The sequence below is a fragment of the Eptatretus burgeri genome, chromosome 15 (assembly GCF_056783735.1).
Source record: "Eptatretus burgeri isolate ZD-2024b chromosome 15, Ebu_testis_v1, whole genome shotgun sequence".
Taxonomy (NCBI): Eukaryota; Metazoa; Chordata; class Myxini; order Myxiniformes; family Myxinidae; genus Eptatretus; species Eptatretus burgeri.
Genome location: NC_140975.1, coordinates 40,194,105 through 40,210,532, shown reverse-complemented (window position 1 = coordinate 40,210,532; position 16,428 = coordinate 40,194,105). Strand labels below are relative to the sequence as shown.

Here is a 16,428-nt window from a genome sequence, read left to right as displayed (position 1 = left end):
CATGGGTGATGAAGGTTGTAATCAAGTTGCATTGGAATTGTGTGTCGTTTCTGAGAAGAAAGCAAATACCTCTTTAGGGTGGGGGGCAACCCCCCCCCCAATAAACACCCCCCATCAGCCCCCTCACTCAGATCCCAATTTTTTTTTATGCCGTGAACAACCTTTGGTACATCATGGGGGATGAGGGTTGTGGTCAAGTTTTATCAGAATTGCATGCATAGTTTCTGAGAAGAAAGGAAATACCTATTTTGGGGGGTAACACCTGTAGACCCCCTTAGGGCCTAATTTTTTTTCATGCCATGAACAAACTTTAGTACATACACGGTGATGAACGTTGTGGTAAAGTATGATCGAAATCCGATGTGCAGTTTCAGAGAAAAAGTTGAAAATATTTGTGGATGGACAGATGGACGAGGCACTATCCCATAAGCTTCCCGGAACTACGTTCCAGGTGAGCTAAAAAAAAAAAAAAACCTGGTCCCCACGTGATGATTGTGGACCAGTGGCCATAATGGCCCAGGCGAGTAAGTGAGAGAGAGAAACAGACAGAGACAGAGAACAGGCTTAGGTGCATCCAGGCTTGGAGGCAACTGGCGAACGCACACGCAGTCCGCTCCTTGCCCGGCACTCAGTGTAGCTTTATTTAATGGTGTGATGCTGCAAAAAAACTACCCACTGCAGATCCTGTAATACTATATCTACCAGATTTAGTGGCCACACAACAGTCTACCTACCCCCCCCCCCCAACCTCTCTCCATTGTTTAGCTCGCTCCGTGAGACCAGAACTGCGCTCATCGCGTGGAGCTGACGAACCGACTGTCCTGTGTAGCTCTCCATTCGACCCGACTCTCCACAACTTTTGAATGCACAGTAAACCCTCAAATATCACGGGTTTTGACCAATCGCAGTCAACCTGTGTTCCAATTTAGTTATCGAAATATTTAATTTTGGCCAATCACGGTTTTTGAGCCGAGATGGGTCATTGTTTGTGTTCCAATGTACAATTACCTCCCATTACGAGTCTTTTTTGTTTCTCGTGCACCATCAATTGCAGTAATCAGACCAACATATGGGAACGAAGCTAAATTTTAAAATGAACAGGAAATGACAAACAGAAATCCTGTAATACTAGATCTACTAGATTTAGTCACCATACAACAGTTAATGATGCCAAATGTAAAACTATGGACAAAATTAATTGCGCCAAAAGGAAAAGAAAGGTTGTGACATTGCGCAAAAATAAAACTAGCATCCGTTGAAGACAAAGTCTTCGATATCCCCCGCCATAGTAAATGAGGATTAACAAACTTATATTCCCTATTCGTGTGCAATATGTATGTGAACTTTGCCCTTGATCTGACCAGCCGTTCTGGAGAAGAAGATGTTTGAAGGTTTTCGGGTAAATTCAATATGGCCACCAAACCATGTGACCTATCAATTAGAAATTAACAAACTTCTGAAAGGATGTCTTGGGGAAAGTGTATGTGAAATTTTGCCTCAATCTGTCGAGCCGTTCTGGAGAAGAAGTTTTTTTTAATTTATTAATTTTCAATCCAAGATGGCTGACGAACCATGTGATCTATGACATCATAAATTTACATTCTGCCTCCAATCCTCCAGTGGAATACGTGCGTGAAGTTTTGTGTTAATCTGATGAGGTGTGTATTTCTATCCAAGATAGCCACCAAACCATGCGACTTGTGACGTCATAATTTTTACTAGTTATGCAGACATGATGGAAGATGATAGTTGCAAATTTTCGCTTCGTTGGGTTATGCGATTCCAGAGAAAACATTATTTAATATTTTCTTGAATCCAACATGGCTGCCAAACAATGTGACCTATCAATTAGCTGGGTGTGCTCTGGCTTTCAAAAGGAATTAGCCACTGTGGCTAATCCAGGTTTAGAATGATTAGCCACAGGAGAAAGGAAATAGCCACATATTTTATTCAAAAGTTTTTTCTTAGCAATATGAAATAATAAGTTAATTTTAAGGCGGATGTGGGAGTTTGATGGGTGAGGTTGGTTAGATGAGTGAGTTGGATTGTTCAGATTGGTTGGATGAGTGAGTTTGACGTGTGAGATTGGTTGAATGAACGACCATCAGGGGAGGTGGTGATTGTGAGGGATGGTGGTGGTGGTGGTGATGGTATGCGTGTGTGTGTGTGTATGTGTGTGGGGGGGGGTATGGTCGTTGTGCCTTTAGTAGGTGGTAGTGGGGGATGGGGTGGTCGTGGACCAGGATTGGACCAACCTCATGCCAGTCAAACTCACTCATCCAACCAATCTCACACATCAAACTCACTCATCCAAACAAACTCGTCCTACTACAGGTACGACTACTGATTGTGTCAAAACTCACCTGGCATCCACTGACCCAACGAAGCATGTAGCGCCAAGTAGCGCCGAATCATGCCGAATCATTCCGAGAAAAAAATATTCAAAAATATTAAAATAAAATTTTGAGACGAGAATCATGGGAATCATGAGTAATTTCGGTCGATTTTTTTTTTACTATAAACTAGTTTAAAACTACTAAAGTTAGTATATATAAGCTTGTACGAAATCACGCGTGATTTCTGTAATCAAAACATACAAAATGGCGGCCGTCTCAACGAAGGTTGAATTCTGTGCTAAAATCACCCAAAATTCGTCTAAAACTGGTAAAAAAAAAAAAAAAACACTGAAACATGGATTAGCCACAGTGGCTAATGGGTGGTTTAAAATATTAGCCACAGGTAAGGGGGATTCGCCCTGTGGCGACGTGGCGAGCGGCAGCGCACACCCAGGTTAGAAAATATCAAAAGGCACCAGTTCACCACTTGCTTGATATGTGTACCAAATTTCGTAAATGTATCTTGAGGGGATTTACGGAACCTATTTCTATATCCCCCGCCAACTTCGTTGGTTGGCGGGGGATAAAAATTGGGTTGTTAGATATGTTGGCAAGAGGTGAAAGCAAAGGCATCTTGTGGGCCGCCATTATAGGATCAATGAATCGACTGTGCGGTAAACTGAGTGGACTGGTGATAAGGGAGAAATAATTGCAGATTTACCCTTTTCAGTGGACCGGTGGTATGGCTGGAACCATTGTGGATTTACAAACGTTTCCAAGAGGCACCCAGGGCCAAAAACTCCGGTTCAACCATAGCAGACGATGATGCTGCAAAAAAAAACAAAAAAAAAAACTACCCACCGCAGATCATTGAACGAATCGAAGGGATTTATGTTCAAGCAGGTTTTTAACGCCAAAGAGATGGGTTTGTTTTGAAAGAGTATTCTTTTGGAAAAAAAAATGTTTCTGTTCGTTCTTGTTTTCGGGTTTCTGGGGGCACGAACATGGCTGGCTTCGTGTCCGGGCTGGATAGGGTGATGTGTGGAAGTTCTGTCAAGAGTTGTGCATGTGTGGTCACATGGCTATCATTTTATCATGGCTATCTACCAATAAGCCCTTACATAGCTGTAAAAAGGGGGCAAGGGAGGAAAAGGTGCTATGACACACAGCTATCATTTCCTACACAAAAGTTAAATTCACAAAAAGCTCAGCAATGAAAAATGCTATTAATAGATAGGTCGATGAATGATAGAGAAAGATAGTCAGTGAAGAACACCACAAAATAAATAAAACGAGCTCAGAAAGGCCAGCCCCTTGACATTAGTCTTGCACACAGCACATTTTCTCATGATTAGGCCCTTATTTTGAGTTATGCTGTTTGCCCTTGCATGAGCTGTGCCGCACGTGCACACTGATGACAAGTCTGCTACCACCCTCACATTCCACTCCTACCCCCTTCCCAACGCCTTGTCACAATATTAATATTAAATAGAAGTTTAAAAAGATAAATGTCCAAGTCGGATTGGTGGTTGTTTGGTTGTTTCCTAAACAAAGTCTGGATCCAAGTGTTGTGGCAGGTAGGTCTCAGTTTTACAATGTGTGTTTCACATTGTGGTGAAGATACAACAGAGGCTAAATGGGTGATATTGACTTTTTCTGCATCTCACATTCCATGGATTTATTGTTTTTATAATCCACCTCTCCACTATCTCCCACACCTATTATTATAAAAGGCTCGTCTCCTTCCCTTGTCGGGAATTTAAACTACCTTGAAACAACCAATTGTGAAAATCTCCTTTCTGGACAACAAAACCCAAACCACCTCTGGACTATCAGTCTCGCCTGTATGATACCTTTAACAAAATTCTTTGGTTTAAATAGTCAGAATACACACCATTGCTGCAAGGTTTGCCAACAAATTAAATGATTTTCTCTGAGACTCCTCACCAGTTCAATAAGAATGTAACTAGGGTGTGTCAGATTTGAGCTTGACTTTTCTGCAATATAAAAGGAACTGTGCATTAGTGCGCGCAAGCGTGTGCGCATCCGGATTCCACCCATTGGTTGGACAGTTTGCCTGATTCTACCCACAAATTCTATGCTACGGCCACCATTTTGGTGCTTACTGCTGTTGGAAATCAAAGGCATCGTCAGAGCAGTCATATTCACAATCGGCATGCCCTCCTTACAAGTCTCGCTTCAGTGTAAAACGACCAAATCAACTGTTAAAATTATTTTGAGCAGACAGGCCTCAGAGATTGAGGCAGCGTTCTGTTGTTTATACACCACCCAAATAACTATGTGGCATTCTCTCAAGGAGCACTTTTACTGTGAAGATTATGCAGGTCACTGCTATTATTTCTGACCATTTTCTCTTAAAATTTTGAGCTGTACAGGTAACCGTGATGAGTTTCTGTGAAGTTGGTGATAGCATAATAGGGGAGAGGAAGTGCTACATATTCCGCTATTTCGATGTGGGAATGCCCGTTTGCTTTTATGAGCAGGAGGAGGGCAAGGTAGGGAAGGGGTGAAGAGTAAAGATGGGACAGATTTGGAAGGGGGAGGTTGAGGCTTTGGTGGGGGGTGGTGGGGAGGTGTTTGAAGGCTTGAAATGGGGAGGGAATTGATGCCTTCGGATTGGTATCAACTTAGTGAAAGGCCTCGGTCAAATTATAAACCTCCTCATGCACAGCTCTGAGAATTATACACAAAACACACATGTTCAGGATAAATATGCTTTTATGAAACAGAATCATTGCAAAATGCTGACTGCATGCTAAAGCCCAAAGACGTGACGACGTCACAAAACGCAACAGCAATCCCGCAAATGCACCAGACTTTGAAATTCCATTCACACATGCCTCCACATGTGGCTTTTTGATTCGGTTCAACAAGACTTGCTTTGCTGCAGAAAAATAATTTAAAATCATTTCACCCATCCACTAAACTAAGTGACTTGACTGAAGCATTGAATGTTTTTTTTCTTTAATTGCTTTCAAAAATGCAAAACAATTTCATTATCAGACGGCAGCAGGATGTAAGCAACAAGGATGGATTAGAAAAGGAAAAGAAGATGAATCGATGGATTACAGAGGAATTCGTACAAGGTGGACTCGGGTAGTCTCAAACACAAGAAAGGAACACGTAATGGCTTCGGGTGCAATTATTCACAACATTCAAAGCATGACATCACATTCATAAGCTGTGTGATGCATGAAGGGTAAGATTTAACACAAAAGAGCATATTCAATCCATGCTAATATGGCTTATGGCTCGCACAAGGTGCAGGTGAGTGGGGGGTGGGGATATTTAATGTAACTCATTAGTAAAGCATATAATATAACCAGCCAAACCTTTCCTGCAAAATAGAATGAAGTAGTAGTATTAATTGTGAAGGCTAGTGTCAACCTGCGGCACAGGGAAAGCATAACTACAGAACGTTGATCGACATTATGTTGATTCCATCACTTTCCGAAGAAACACGAGATTTGATAAATTATGACAATGTGCTGCTTAAAATTGTGTGGTTGCAATTCCTTGGCCACTGAACTGAGACGAGACGATGCAGAAGTGAACTCCATCATAGTGTATCCTGCCGAGCAACCTGCACAATTTGTGAAGACTACAAACCAGTTTAAAAACCAAAATTAAAAACATGTCCTTAAATAGTGCATGTCAAGTCAGATGAATATTTAAACTTTTGTTTTACCATTTGGCAATTGAGCAACAGAAGATACAACTACAGATGATAATGAAGACCGCTCCAAAGACAGCCGCAGAGTGGGCATCCTCTGCCGATCCAAGTACTTCCTTGAGGAATCAAAATTATTCACAGCCGACAAGAAGTACTGCTCTCCGCTATGGGCTGGGCACTCCAGAATCACATCAGTCTTTCCTGGATTCCGTGGAATCGAAAAAGCTCTCAACATCATTCGAATCTTCCACCATGAGGCTGAAGCACAAGGACTACACAAGGCTTGTCCCCCTCACATCAGACACAGGTTGGTGGCTTCTGCTCTGGTTTAGCTCCCTCTGCTCTCTCTCTCTCAGCCCAACCCGACACAGTAACTTTGAAATGCACAAATTCGTTCAATAACCCCATCCGGATTAAACTCCCAGAAATCCAGGCTTTCCATCCAACCGTACTCCTTTTATTCATTGTTTTTCCCTTCCATGGAACTGCCTCCCTGAGGCTATTAAATCCTACACTTCCCTCCAAGACTTCAAGCAGGCGGTGCACTTCCATCGCATGTCCCATGCTATGCTCGCCCATAACCATTTTTACTCCTATTAACTCTTTCTAGCCATACTTTAGGGTTACACTGCTTCATCCCATCTTCTCTCCACTCTATTTCTTAATTAATTCCTTGGCTCATTGTGTCAAACTGTTTGTTGTCCAGCATTAGCAGTTAATACAATCAGTCACCTTACTCTTTAATTAGTCTCAATCTTGTGAAGACAAAGTTTCAGCTTTACCAGTGCATCGATAACTGCATTCACAGTGATGGCGTTCTCGTTCTCTCTCTCTCACAGCAATCAGCACAACAGGAGCAAAGATGAGGAAAGGGAAAACGATGCAGGATGACGATATCAAGATATCAAAGGAATACTGGCAGATGACTATTGGAATTTATGTATAAAGTCATTTGGTTGTATGTTTATTAATTTTCGCAGGAAAAGGCTGTGAATCAGGCATTTTCGGCAAGTTATCCAGATGACAGAAACCTGGTATGTATTGTTGTGGAAAGGGGGAGGGGGGGAGGAGGGTGGGTTTTGTGAGATGTTGTGAAAAACTATCAGAAATACACATCCTATCACACCAAGTCCAGCAGTGGAACACAGAACTATGGATCACACAACACTTCAAAATACAATTCATCGGCCCATCCCGTAATTCAAGATCTCACGCCACCAATCAGAAGAGCAGACATGCAAGGCCAACAGCAGAGTGAAAATTTCCAAATCCATGCATGTGCACACACCTTGACTCACTGGGTTCGGGATTCATCTTGAATACTTTCTAGTCTCTAAATACCAAGGCAGTGCAAAAATGGTGAGCCTCAAATGCAATGTGACATTATTCTTGACCCGATCACCACACATCTATTGTGTGGCAACAGCCTTTGAAGTCGAAATTGCAATTATACACAAACAAAGAAACAAGTGTCAGCTCCATGGAGTAAAGTGAATGGCACACAATAATTGCAGTAAAACGTGATCTGCATCCAACAAGCGTCCTTTTCGGCACCGGCAATCTGTCCGAGCAGTGCGAGCTGCCACCCAATTGCCAAGTGTCCGATTAACGCGCCTTGATGCATGCTGCCTTTTTGCCTGTTCGGCTGCGCTATCTTTTTGTGCTAATGCACCTTGTGCCTGGAGGTACCGCTATAATCGCCCAACCAAATGCCATTTATTGGTAGAGTTAACCCGTCATCATGGAATGGCATTTGTCAAATAGTTTTTCCTTCCAATTCCCCACATCTCATCTATCATCTTCACCCCCAAAACACCGTCCTATCCAAATTATTATTTTTTTTTCTCACGTACATTTTAAGCACACTCGCTCGCCTAACATCATTTAATTCAGAGCACAAACCAGTCCTCGATGCTCACCATGTTCGAACGTTGAAACCTGTCCACAAGCGTCACATCAGCAGCCAGCTGATTCCCAGACAAATCGACAACTCCATCTCCGGATCAAACAGCCATCTTACGCAGCCAAAGGTGACATTGCCTAATTCTTCCAACGGCGGTTAAATTACGAACACCGAAAAATTGCTCTTTTGAAAACGTACTGACGAATCACCGATGGATCCAATCTTCAGCTATGCACAACGGCCGACAATGATGAGATGATCGCAGATTCTGCTTTTGGGTGCCAATGAGATTACACTTCATACGGAGAGGACAAAACAACCCAAAATGATGGGATGATTGAAATTATTATTTGCCAGCAGCATAACCTGTGACCAATCACGAAATAACGTAATAATATCTACTCCTCATAAGAGGCTTGATTTTATATCGACGAAACTCGATTACTGCCATTTTAGTGTACCCAAACGCACACGCACGCGCGTGCACGATGCAGTACTGAATTCTTCACGCAACTGGCACTTTATAAAAGCAGGCTGTGCAAGCAAGGACAGCGATGTTGACATTTTAAACCAAATCGATACGCTTGCGACAATTCTGCACTACTCCATGCAAGATAAATTGGAAATAACATTACTGGTTGCGAGCGGTACGCTTCTCATTTTCCTCACAAACTTCATGTTGGAAATATTGAAAACACAGGGTGCTTGGTGGGGGGGGGGGGGGAGAGGATGTATAATTTAAGGGAGCACTACATGGTTGTTAAACAGGTCTCAAAACATGGAAAGAACGGTTGCACAAAGGACACACGCCAAAAATGCTCAAGCCAAAAGGGTGCCAGAGGCAAGAGAAGCAAAAAAAAATCCAATCTCAAAGAACAGATGGCCCCCAGCAGCACAAAATCACACCCTGTTACCCTACTTACCGCACATGCACGACTAGCATGTGCCCGTAAGCATAAACGCATGCACACACAAGCACGTACAAGTCTGTCCACAAAATATATAAATAAATAAAATGGAGCAATTTTTTAAAAGATTTTGCATGATCAGCTCATAATACTCCAACTTGAAAAAAAGAACAAAAAAAAAACAAAAACTACACTTTCTCCTTCCATAGTAACATAAATGGAGGTATCATTGGTCAGGAACAAAACCACTCATCAAACATCAGATTTTTTTTGTTTACTTTTCTTTTTCTATTACATGAATCCTACACCTTTGGTGTTCTACGCAGACAACTCATCATCAATGGCCGAAGCTCAACTGTGAGCCTTCAGCCATGCGAGTGGAGGGAAATGCATCAAACGAAGCCCCGACTTCCGCACCAGATTTCCCCGAGCGTGAACCACTTACCAGACATTTGCAGCGTGTATTCAAGGCATTCAGATTGAAAATCCGAGCAGGAAACAGTCTCCTCTTTCCAACATGTTGATGACTGCAACAGAAAGAACCGATTGCAAGCTTACAGCAAAACAGAGGACAGCGCGACGACGCAACGCTGCCGTAACAGGTAACGCATGGGAGCATCACGAGGCTCGTGGCCTGCATTGCCTAATGGCTCGGCATCTGCTGCAGACTGGGAAGGCCAAGGTTCAAATCCAATATCCGACACGTCTATTGTGTCGCAATGCAATTCTCCAACGTGCAATATTTGTGCAAGCACTTCAATGAACTTCAGCAACGATAAAGTAATAATAATAATTATGGAGAGAGAGAGAGGAAGCTTTGCATGAAAAGGAAAATAAAATGAGACGTGTAGTCTGGGTGAAAATCAAATTTAAAACTTGGGAAAACCGGCCATCCCAAATGCCATAATCGCTTACAAAACTGCAATCACACAGTGCATGTGGGATAACCCCCCACGTCTTCAACGTGCGTTTCATCCTGCAAACATTTTCCATAAAAATGTGCACATTGCACAGAATTAGCAGAAAATGTACAAATAATCACCACTGTTCTTCTTTGTTCACATGCAGCACAAGGCTGTGGGGTAGCATCATTGACTGAGTGTACAACTGTGACACTGATGCAGTGCCCTCCGATGTTTCGGGCAGGAGTATGTAATTTGGCCATCGTACCAGCGATAGCTCGCCTACTCTTCGCGAAGGACACCATGGACTATTTGACGGCCACCAATAAATAATGGCAGATGGGAGAGCCGTTTAACTTCCATCCGTAGGACGGCACATACATTGATGAATCCCCCTGCCTGTGAAACAACAGTTTATCGCTGGGTCGGGATTCAAACCCAGGTGAGACAGCTTAGAGGCGAACCTCTAGGCCATCATGTCAGCCAATCACCATTGTGAAGGATGAGGTATAGTCCAAATGCAACATAAACAAAATAAACCAATTAATTTTATGGAACAAAATGGACCATCTTGAGGGAAGCCTTCATCCTGCAACTGACCAAATAGGCTGGTTTAGTCATGTCAAGTAATTTTATCACACCATCCTTAGCGTATAATCACTCGCCTGTGAGCTGTAAAGAATGGGTTTGAATCTCGGCCCAGCTATAAACTGCCATCATGGTTTTTCGCAGGCAGGGCGAATTAGTGATGCGTGTGCCGTGCCTCGGATCGACATTAAACTGGACGTACTGTCTTCCAGCACCGGTGGACGTTAAAAATTCCATGGTATCCTTCGCGAAGAGTCGGCGAGCCATCGCCAGTGCCATGAACAAATTACAAATTCCTGCTCTAACTACTGCTGCAAAGGCAATGGGAAACCATCCAACATAACCCTTGCCAAGAAACTGCTTCAGCGGTACAGGCACTCTGTAGATGCAAGAGTAAATTCATCGATTTGCTGAAATTAACAGCGGTCTTCACACATTTTGAAGAAAATCATCATCATGGAAATGGTAACTCAGCAGTCAAAAGCAACAGAAGACAGCTTGATGGCATTACAACGCGAACCCGGAATTATCGGATCACAAAGCACAACCTAATAGAAATACCACTGGCTAACACAAAGCACATGTATGAAACAGTCCATTCTGAGATTCCGATTTGTAATTCCACACAAAGGTGAAAATGAATTCCCACGGACATTAAATCCGTACAACATTCTTCGCCGACACACCACACCACACCACACCACACACCTCTGTCTATTGCAAGTACAAGCCATCAGATATGCATTGGCCCAAGTAAAATAAATAAAGAGGTGCAAGAGTTCATGATACAGGAGACTATAAGCACGGCTGACTACAAAATACCTTGCTGTAAAAACAGGACTCGCACACATTTTACTTAACATGGGAGTAGCAACTGCACAAACTTTCAATTCACGGCACATCGAGGAACCGAACCCTCGTCGCTGGTTGACTGCAACCAGACCACAATGGACCCTCAGCCCACTATCCTGCGCACGGTTAATACCACCACACACAAAGGCCAATTAATATGCAAATGTGATGGTAATTTATGCATGGCAGTTTTTGCTTAAAGTCAAAAGACAAACCCATGAAGCAAACAGTCCAAACCCCAAATATTTGTGCATTATAATATCTGGCATCAAGGCCAAAAGTGGTAGTAGTGCTGATGGTGGTAGTGGGGCAGGGCCAATTAATTATTCAAACATAAAGACCACTAAAATTAGTGAGAAACGGCGCCATAATTTTTCGCCTCGATTGGAAGAAAGTGCCAATTAAAATGTGTGAGAAAACAGCAACACAAGAGGTATGTAAAGAAGAAGAGAAATAAGAGGTAGAAGAGAAAGAAGAGGAAGAAGTAGAAGAGGTAAAAGAAGAGGAAGAAGAAGCAGAGGTAGAAGAAGAGGAAGAAGAAGCAGAGGTAGAAGAAGAGGAAGAAGAAGCAGAGGTAGAAGAAGAGGAAGAAGAAGCAGAGGTAGAAGAAGAGGAAGAAGAAGCAGAGGTAGAAGAAGAGGAAGAAGAAGCAGAGGTAGAAGAAGAGGAAGAAGAAGCAGAGGTAGAAGAAGAGGAAGAAGAAGCAGAGGTAGAAGAAGAGGAAGAAGAAGCAGAGGTAGAAGAAGAGGAAGAAGAAGCAGAGGTAGAAGAAGAGGAAGAAGAAGCAGAGGTAGAAGAAGAGGAAGAAGAAGCAGAGGTAGAAGAAGAGGAAGAAGAGTTAGAAGAGGAAGAAGAAGCCGAGAAGGAAGAAGAGGAAGAAGAAGAAGCAGATGAAGAAGCAGAGGTAGTAGAAGCAGAGGTAGTAGTAGTAGTAGTAGTAGTAGTAGTAGTAGTAGTAGTAGTAGTAGTAGTAGTAGTATGTACACATGTAAACATCTTATGTATATTTGTGAGTACAAAACTGATGAAGGGAGAAACGAGAGTGATAGGGCTTTCGACTTTCACCACCCACCCCCATGCGTCTCCGTCTCTGTCTCTGTCTCTGTCTCTCCAAACAAAATCTAGACCATGCTACAACGGATAAGCGACACATTCCGTGGACTTCCTGCCAACACAGACGTACATTCTGCCGTATGAATGGCGTCGACCGCAGCATAACGAGTGGATCACCGCACACCGCACAGCATGCCAAAGAGCTGCTTCGTCACCCACACAGACAGCACAGGCTGAGGGAAATCCCCCCTATCCTCCCCTTCACACAACCTCCCTCCCTCCCCCACCATTCCATACACCCAACCCCCTCCCTAACTCTAACTCTAACTCTAACTCTCTCTCTCTCCTACGATAACAACCCCCTTCACCCAACCTTAGCCCTATCCCACTGCCACCTTCAAGCAATCTGCCGCCTTCCCCACCAGCCTGCTTCAAACACCCCTCCCTCCCACAACAGTCCCCTTCACCCAACTCCACCGGATTCCTCACCAACCTCCCTCCGAACCCACCACCCCTTCACCCAACCATACCTTCACCACTTTGACCTGCCCTACACTGACGAACTTCTTCGCATGAAACAGGAATACACTTTACACTTGTCCAAGAATTCTGTACCCCTCAACGACACCATGAAAAGGCCTCAATTTGTCCTTCAATGCCCCTCCTCCACTTTACAATCTCCTTGTTATTGTCATCGTGTTTTTCATCCACCTCCCAGGTTACACCCTCTCCAAATCCACTCAACATTCCACCCCCTTACTCTCTTCGACTTTATCCCTCATTTTTCATTATCAAAGTTCTTCAATCGCTTAATGCAACTCAACTACTATTCTCATTCATTATCTATTCATCACACCCCCCTCAACCTTTCCTTTTAAACTTGACATCTACCCCCATTTCTCATTTGCTAATTCTTTCTCCAACCCCGAACCCAATTTCCAAACTCAACCCCTTTACTTTTATTTTTTGCAAAACCCCTCCCCTTTGCCCCAGCCCTTGCCCTCAACCACAACTTTCTCTTGCAATTTCTTTTTCTACCTTTTTCTATAGTCTTCAATGAGCTAAACTTTCTTTATGCCACGAAACTCTTTCTTCATTTCAAGCCATCCACACCACACGCCCCCCCGCCTCCCCCAACCCCACAATCTCATTAGATTTTCAATCATTCTTCCCAATTACCATTTGCTCTGCTTTATTCTCCCCCCCCCCCCAATCGCATCCATCTCAATGAGACCCTTCTTTTCCACCCCATTGTTATTTCAACCTCCATATAATTCTTCATGATAAAAACATGCTCTTTGGTGAATATCCCCATGCATTTAAAGCTCAGTTTCTTCACCACAACTTCCTTTTCATAAGTAAGTCTGTCTGCATTCCAAAAGGCACACAAAAATCTACTTTGACAACTTCACACTCGTATACGTCTACATTTGATGCCCTGCAGTGTATGGTCACTCGTGTGGTGTCCAACAGGCTGGTGCAGAGGTAGAGACTTATCTTCGGCCTGTCTGGGTTCGACTTCCGCCCTTACTATAAGAACTGTCAGAATAGTACATCACAGGCCAGGCATTCAATCACACGGTGCACCGCCCCCCAGATGGACGTTAAGCCGGGTGTCCCATCTGCCAGCAGTAGTTGGTCGATGTTAAAGATCCTATGGTGGCTTTCATGAAGAGTAGGTGAGTTACCTCCAGCACCCTGAACAAAATAAGAATGCCTGTCACCTTCATCCAAATGTCAGGCCTGGCTAGCCGTTACATCAAAGACTTGGGCAAAACATCCACCTCAGCAGACATGGGAATAATTGGAGACATTAGGTGGGAAGAATTGGGGTCGTAGAAGTCATACCAACACAGTTGTAAATGCAGTGACTTTATCATCATTCAAACAACGAGGATTAGCATTCAATACCCTTAGAATTACCTCCATCATCTTCGGTGGACGGATGTTATGGTTTCACTCGTCTGTCTGTGAGCAGGAAGTCTTCAGAAGGTTATGGATGGATTCGGACAAAATTTGGTGGGTTAGGTGTGTGACAAAGACGAATCGATGAGATTTTGTGAGGATCTGAATCCAGATACTGGAATTTTTTTTTTAATCTTTAAGCGATTCTTCATCACTGAGAGTTAGGTCCAAAAATGATATGCAGTACAGCAATAACACGATATTTCAAAAATTTATCAACGCTTTTGGAAAAAAAAAAACTTGGAAGAAAGGTTGGGTGTGTGACAACCAATTGTTTCCATTTTGGTGAAGATCTGAATCTGGATTCTGACACAAGACTTTTTAAAATGGTTCTTCACAATTGGAGATGGGGTCAAGCACGATATACAGCACAAAAAAATAAAAAACAAAGAGTTGAGGACGAGTGATGACAAAACAAGGTGGATGCGTTGGTTTGTTGACGAGAACAAGCCGGTTCGATATTGGTTAAGATCCGGATTCAGATCCGGTCGATCAATGGGATAAAAAACAAGGTAAACTGTTCAGCATGGTGGAGGTATGTGCTCCACTGAATGCCGTTTTCGTTTTCATTATTTTGATTTATTTTAAATCCATCTGTATATTTGATACCAACAATAGGAGGACATGCAAGGAGGTTGCACAAGGTTGTAGGCCACTTCACCAATCATGCCTGTGATTTTCCCACACTCCGTAAGGCTTCAAATTTCTGCAGCTTGGGTGTTTGGAGGTACCCAGTCAGATGCTAGTATGACAACAGTAGGGGCATCCACAAGCAAAACAAAATTTATCAAAACAATGATTGCCACCTTCAAATAACAAGTTGTAAGTGATGCTCCCCAAAAATTGTTTCAAATGTTTAGAATTGGATTGCTCTGGTCCTCAGAGGTCACATGCACCTGGACGAGTCACTTTTACCTCAGTACGAGTCCGTCTTCTGATCATTTATCTCAGGTAAAGTCAGGTATGGGAGCATGCCGGAGCAGCGCGTCGCTGCGTCCACTTTCTGCCAGTACTCCAGGGGCCTCACCTGGCCATCCCCCAGGCAGATGCCTGGCCTATCCCCATCTCCTTAAGATGCCGATCAATCTGCTGCGACCACGAGGCAAGTAGTCGACCCATTTGCCTCCTCCGCTCATGAGGCTCCCTCGCTGAGAAAATATGGTGAGCAGGATCAGCATCAGGAAAACAAGCCACATGTCCATACAGCCACAGCTGATGCTCACAGACTATGCAGGTAACAAATCTCATTCGAGTCTCGGCAACCGCTTGTTGGACACAAAATCCGACAAGTGATAACCAAGGATTCTCCAAAGAGACATGGTACCAAAGGAATTAGGTCTTCGTATCAGATCCCTGGTCAGAGTCCAAGTCTCACATCCAGAAAGCAAGACTGGAAGCACCAAGGACCTGAAGACTCAGACTTTCGTCCTCCCGCACAGGTACCGACACAGCGCCACACCCCATGATCCAGTGAATCCATGACTCCCCAGGCCCGACCAAGACGTCTGTTGACCTCTGGCTCACAGCGAGCAGAGACATGAATATCACTGCCAACGTAAGTGAATCTCTCCGTGACCTCAACATCCTCACCACAAACAGGTACAGACAAGATAGCAGCATTCAAGATATCATTAAAATTCTGGATCTTAGTTTTGACCCAGGAAAACCATAATCCCAGCAGCTCAGACTCCCCCTTAAGCACCTCGAGGTCCCCCAAAAGGATCTCCAGAGTCTCCACAAAGATGACTGCATCATCTGCGAAATCAAGGTCAGAGATCTTGACATTCCCAAACGATGCACCGCAGCTATATCTCTCCGACATCCTCCCCAGAACACAGTGCATGCAAGTGCTGAAAAGTGTGGGGTCAGTACACACCCCCGATGAACTCCATTAACAACTGGAAATAAGTCAGAGATGGAACCACCACATCTCACAACACTCTCAGTTCCAGAGTATAGTTCAGACATCAGATCGATCAGTTTTGGTGGCACCCCACGAAGACCAAGAATCCTCCAGAGGGCATCCTGATTCACTGAATCAAACGCTTTACAGAGATCAACATAGGCTGCAAGTAGCCCCTGCCGAAACTCTCGTCTGTGTTCGGTGAGGCCCCAAATTGCAAGGATACGGCTATTCATTGACCTCTTTGGTGGAAAGCCTGTCTGCTCCGGACGCTGATGCTCAAGCAGATGGTGGTGAAGATGGTAATCAAGAATTATCCGAGCA

At 43.7% G+C, this 16,428-nt stretch overlaps 1 protein-coding gene across 4 annotated transcripts in view; it reads right to left on the bottom strand.

The window, feature by feature from the left end:
• Positions 1-16,428, bottom strand: part of LOC147012002 (uncharacterized) — a 71,976-nt gene that overhangs the window by 52,538 nt on the left and 3,010 nt on the right. For 3 of the 4 annotated variants that reach the window (XM_085856527.1, XM_085856528.1, XM_085856524.1), the window contains exon 2: positions 9,287-9,368. The gene's annotated coding sequence lies outside the window, so the exon portion shown is untranslated. Of the gene's footprint in view, positions 1-9,286; positions 9,369-12,366; positions 12,498-16,428 lie in introns of those variants that run through there. The other variant, XM_085856525.1, reaches the window with a different exon arrangement.